Consider the following 6,030-nt stretch of genomic DNA (forward strand, 5'->3'; position numbering starts at 1 on the left):
TGTCCCTGAGGGGTGGTCTGGCTTTCCACGTACTTTTTTCTACTTCTATCAGCCAAATTAAGATTTCCTCAAAAGGAAATGTAGGAGTTGGAAAAATTCTTTGAATTTAAGGGTTTTGTTTTGTTTTTTTCAGGAACTTGGAAATAATCAGTTTAAAAGCACAGCTTAAAATGTTTCAGACTGTAATTCTAGTCATCTTTGTAGGTTGTATTGAAATAGCTGGTACCTATTTCCTTCTGCTTAAAATGTTCCAGAATTTCTGGCACAAAGGAACAAGCTATGGGAGAAAATAAAATTTTCATATTTGCATGCATATAGATTTCAATTTCCTTAACTGCAAATTAAGGGAATTTGGACTAAATTATCTGAAAATCTTGTTTATATCCAGTCTATAACCATAATAAGTCTATAACCATAATGAGTATAGTAGCCATCTGTCCCATGGAAAAGGTGAGTGCAGGTGTGTGAAATGGAGTGGTATACTAAGTATTTACGAATGTCAATGACTCAGGACACCAAAGTATGGATTTTGCCCTTCTACTTTTGTTGTCATCACTCCAGCCCCACCCCTGCCATTTCATCATAACTGCCAAGAACAAAGAAACTAGGTTATTGATAGCCAGGCTCAGTGGAGACTTACCAAGTGTTGGACAAAATTGATCTGAGCAAAGCAGAAGGTCTGATTTGTGACCTTTGCCACCATGATATATTAAAAGAGTCTGGGGGCAATGAGACTAGCTCTTTTTGGAGAAGTGAGAGTTTGTGGAGCCTTCCAGTGTTATTGAAGAAGGCAGGCATTGGACCTACCCAACCATCTGCCCAGTGAGTTTTGAAGGAATCATTCTGGAGTATAGGGCTGGTGTGCATTTCTCATCGGGAGCTCTCTGGAGGGCTGGTGATGCACTGAGGCACACCATGTCAGCCAGTATAGGTAAGAAACAGGGAAAGAGTGTCTGCGGACAGTCCAAGTCCCCACTGTGTGGTGTGGCAAAGGTGTGTGAGCTTTCCGTGGGCTCAGCATGGGCTCTGGAAATTGGTGTGCATGGACGCTGGCTTGCTGCCCAGACCTATATGGTCTGATGAAGGATCAGTGTCCTGGGAGACTAGAGACAAGTTCCTGGGCTGAAGGAAGGAAAGTACATTCTTGTGGGAGTGTCTGTACCCAAAGATGTGCAAAAGGTCACAGCAAATGCACCACATGTTAAAGCTCACAACAGATGAGGACACAAGCAGCGGAACCCAGCTAAGGAGAAACCATAACCAGATGCAGAACCTGCTCCCATCACCAACATTCAGCCACGTGCCCTGAGGTCTCACCCTTCCCTCTCAGAGGCCAAGGCTGCCAGGAATGGTCAGGATGAGGGCCCCTGGGAGCTTAAGGGTCAGACATGAGGAAGGGGAGAGCAGAAGCTTGGAGAGAGGTTAGATGAACTAGATGAAACTGAACTAGATGAAAACTGATAATAGTAATAATAATAATCCTTGGATTTGACTGAATACAAACTGGAGAGAGGTTATGTTTCAGTTAAAAGTGGCTAAAAATATTACAGGGTTGGTCTGAGTTTTCTAAATTATCTTGAATTTAGTTTTCTTATTGGAGGAAGATATGGGGGCTAGTCAAAGGAATACACACAGAGATATAAAAATAGAATGAGATTCATATTTGCACATCACTGCTTTGTGACTTTCCGATTCATACATGCCACATAGTAAATTCTAGAATGAATATTCTTTTAAATCTAGCATTATCTTTCAAGGGTGATATTTAGACATGGCAAGTGTTTGCCATGTCTGTTCATGCCACGTGGTTTTATATGGGTTGATTGAATCCTGCCTGAACTCAGACTTGTTCCTACTGATTTTGAATACTTCCCAATGGAGAGAAGAGCTGAGATGATTGGAGGGGGGTTAGGAAAAAAAGAAGAGGTTGGAGTGATCATTAGTAATTCTGTCTTAAGACTCCTAGCTTCTGCTTTTTAGAGGGACAATTTGACCAAGGCTGTATTGTACGTGCTGTTTTTCTCAGGAGGGATAATATTATATGTATAGTGCGCAGCACACAGGTGGTACCAGGAAATGGTAATTACCTCTGTTCTTTGCAGATGCATAATCTTTCATTGCATCATCACTGCTAAGAGACTCTCTCTTAAAGTGGCTCAATAAACTTCATACTTGAGTTTCTGAAAGAAGCTGGGCAGCAGGGGCGGCTGGGAGACCTTCCACATGTGCAGGGCATTGCTCTGGGCATCTGGGTAGATGCTTCATGCTTCTGACCCATCATCTGTGTTTGTGCGTGTCCAGTAGTGCTGCCTGCATTTTCCCCCTAGGAAATTCCTAATAAATGCTAGGAATAGGGCACTTTGCTTTGCAGCATTTTCACACTGTGAGGCTTTTTCTTCTTCATTGGTTTTTGGCTCCTTACTTCAGAACTCCTGCACCAAGTAACCAGTAACCATGGCTACTTACTGGTTGGTTTTATGTGCTTCTCATGACAGATAATCTACTTGGGACAGGTCACTTGATTTTCCTTTCCTTAAGATCAGCCAGTGCATGAAGAGCCCAGGTGAAAGAGTTCAGGGGCTTTTTGAATCTAAATTAGCTTTGCTGTCAGGGCTGTGCACTCTGAGCCTTTTTAGCAGTGGAGATGAAGTATAAATGAAAGATAAGTAACCCTGCAGATAAAAAAATATACCAGCAACTACCATTTATTGAACATATGTGTGTAGTCTCCAGTGGCCCCAACAGTCTCTGGGATGAGGTCATTTTTCCCATTTTACCCCACAGCTTGAGGCGATGAAGTAACTTGCTTAAGGCCACACAGCTAGTAAATGACTTTGAACCCAGTTCCATCTGACTTCAGAGCCCACATTCTTGCCTCTGTGCCAGAATGCCTCAGAGGGGTCCTTGGCCAAAGAAATAACAAACATTGGTTGAAAGGAGGACTTCTGTTAACCTAAGCAATCTACCTTCTCTCTCTCTCTCTCTTTTTTCTTTTTAATATTTATTGATTTATTTTGGCTGTGCTGAGTCTTAGTTGCTGCATGCGGGATCTTCATTGTGTCGTGCAGGATCTTTTAGTTGTGGCATGCATGTGGGATCTAGTTCACCCACCAGGGATCAAACCCAGGCCCCCTGAATTGGGAGCCCGGAGTCTTACCCACTGGACCACCAAGGAAGTCCCCACAATCTACCTTCTCTTATCAAAACAAAAACAAACAAAAAACAGGGTGATGTGACTTAGTTGAAGAGGAGAGAAGGTGTCTTTGAGAGGAGTAGGAGTTAACTAGGTGAAGAAGTTAATAGACGTATATGGGGAATAAATGTTCACCATTATTTTTACTGCTAAGGATGAGTAAGGAAAATGTTTAGAAAGCAGTGGTCTAGAGAAAAACTTCAAAGCTGTCCAGGAAGAATAGACAGTTGACGGAAAGAAGACAAAAGGGTGACACGTCACGGCAGAGAAGCGGGAGAGCGGTTTTGTGTTACACTAAAGGGTGGAGGTGGAATCACAGGGTAAAGCCCAAAGGAGGCAGATTTCAGCTCAACATAAGACAAGACTTTCTAACCATTAGAGGTGGGGAAAAAAAAAAAAATTGCATGAGCTGCTTTGTGAGCCAGTGAGCCCTTGGACTGGAGGGGTCCATCTGCAGCCTTGACACATGAGGATCAGGGCCATGATGCTGAATATTCCTGCTTTGGCTGGGAGGTTGGACACACAATTTTCCAGGCCCTCCAAACTCTAAGCACCTATAGCTCCGTGATTATTAGAGGATGTGTTTCAGAGAGCGTAATAGATGACTTCTCAAACATGGCAGGCATATCTTAGAAGTGGTTCTCGGCCCACTCCTGCCTTAAGGTCTTTGCACTGGCTCTACGCTCTGTAGAAATGCTCTCTCCCACGCAGTTACACCCACGGCTCACTTCTTACCTCCTTCAGGTCTTTTCAACAAGGTCTGCCCCAACTACACTATGTAGAATTGCACTGTCGTCACCCCTGTTGGCACTCCCAATTCCTCTTGCTCTGCTCCGCTTTCTTTTTTTATAGCACTTGCCATCACCTAACATACCAGGTAATTCACTTTGTTAATTCATTAATTGTTTATTATCTGTCTCCCTCTGCCAGCTTTATGGGGTCAAGGAGTTTTGCCTTTTATATCTAAGCACCTGGAACAGTTCCTGAAGTATTGTAGGCTGTCAATAAATATTTGAAATGGTGGAACAGGGTTGGGCAGTCTGAGCTCAGGCTCTGCTGGGACATGGCTGAGTGATATTGGGCAAATCACATAATCACTCTGGGTCCCTGTTTTCTCTTAAGGTTTGTACCTCTCTAAAAATAATTGTGTGATTTTAAAATTCAGTTGGGTGGTTTGTTGTTTGTCTCAAGAGTATACCAAGTAATTTCAAATGAACACCAGTACAAATATAAGAAAATACGCCAGTCATCCCTTTTGAACCACACTTTGTTCTTTATGTAGCTTGGCTGCTAACCTGAGCCTTTACACACTCAGATTCTTTGTTGTTCTGAGGACCCTTTATTAATGGAAACACAGCATAGAAAGATAAATCTAGTGACCAGCACATGTTTACCACACTTCCTCTATGAACCTTCATGCTGGGGATTTTCCACTGCTAGGTTACTGCTTAGGGGAAAAATTTTAGAGCAACAGGAAAAAACACTGATAGTCTGCTCCCATTACTGGTATAATTCATTTTGATTGGCCTCTCTAAGAACACTGGGGATATATCAGCTAGTACTGATTGTTTGATGGCTTGTTTTTTTTTTTTTTTTTAATCCACACACATTTTGTGAGTTTTGCCGCTGTTTTCAGATATACTTTGACGACTTCACATGAACATAAGGGAAGCAAGTTTATGAGCTATATGAGAGTATATAATGATTAGCTCATCATATCTAATATATATACTGTATTTAGTGAAACACAAACATATAAGATAAACTCAAGTAGTATTTTCCCATAGAATGAAAAACCTCGAGAAACTAGAACAATAAGGACAAAATAATACCAAAGCCAGCAGAAGGAAGGAAATAGTAAAGAGCAATAATCAATTGAAAATTGAAAACAGAAAAAAACAATAGAGAAATTCAATAAATCAAGAAGCTGGTGCTTTGAAAAGGTCAATAAAATTGGCAAACTCTAGCAAGACTGACAGACAAAGAGAAGGCAAATTACTGATACAAAAATGAAGTAGGGGATATCACTACAGACCCTACAGATTTCAAAAGGATAATAAGGGACTACAAACAATTCTACACGCAAATTTGACACCTTAGATAAAATTCACCAGTTCCTTGAAAAGCACAAATTACCACAACTCACCCAACATGAAAGATATAACTTTCATAGTCCTATAACTACCAGGGAAATGAAATTAATAATTTAAAAACTCCAACAGCAGCAAAAAAATTTCTAGGTCCAGATGGTTTCACTGGAGAATATTACTAAATATTGAATAAAGAATTAACATCAATCCTACATAATCTCTTCTAGAAAATAGAAGAGGAGGAAATACCTCTCTACTGTTCAGAGCTAGTTAAGCTCTGAAATTGGCAAATATCTGCATTATTTAGGTGTTTAAATCCCCATCATTCCTTAGAAACTGGGGATAAGTTTTTTGTCCTTAGGTTATCTTAACATTCACAGTAGGTACTTGATAAATGTCTATTGAGTAAATTTTTCCAGTACTTTGCCAATTTAGACATAACTACAGAAAAAGTGGAATTGAGATCTTTTCTCTAGGCTGCATTACTCTCTATTTATTCTCAAGCATCCCAGAATTGTTTTTGTTGATGTTATCCTGAGATGCAGTTAAAAAAAAAATGCTAATACAAAATAGCTAGTTTAACTAAACTTCCAGATAGGGCTCTCCATTTGAAGGTTCTTCTGCATATCTAGAATGTTCTTATTATAGCTCACAATGGTGTCAGTTATCCTTTTTTATAAAACAAACTTTCCCAGAACTAGATGGCTTAAAACAACAATGATTTTTATTATTTCTTATGATTTTGTA

Source organism: Balaenoptera ricei, chromosome 3 (genome assembly GCF_028023285.1).
Source record: "Balaenoptera ricei isolate mBalRic1 chromosome 3, mBalRic1.hap2, whole genome shotgun sequence".
Classification (NCBI taxonomy): domain Eukaryota; kingdom Metazoa; phylum Chordata; class Mammalia; order Artiodactyla; family Balaenopteridae; genus Balaenoptera; species Balaenoptera ricei.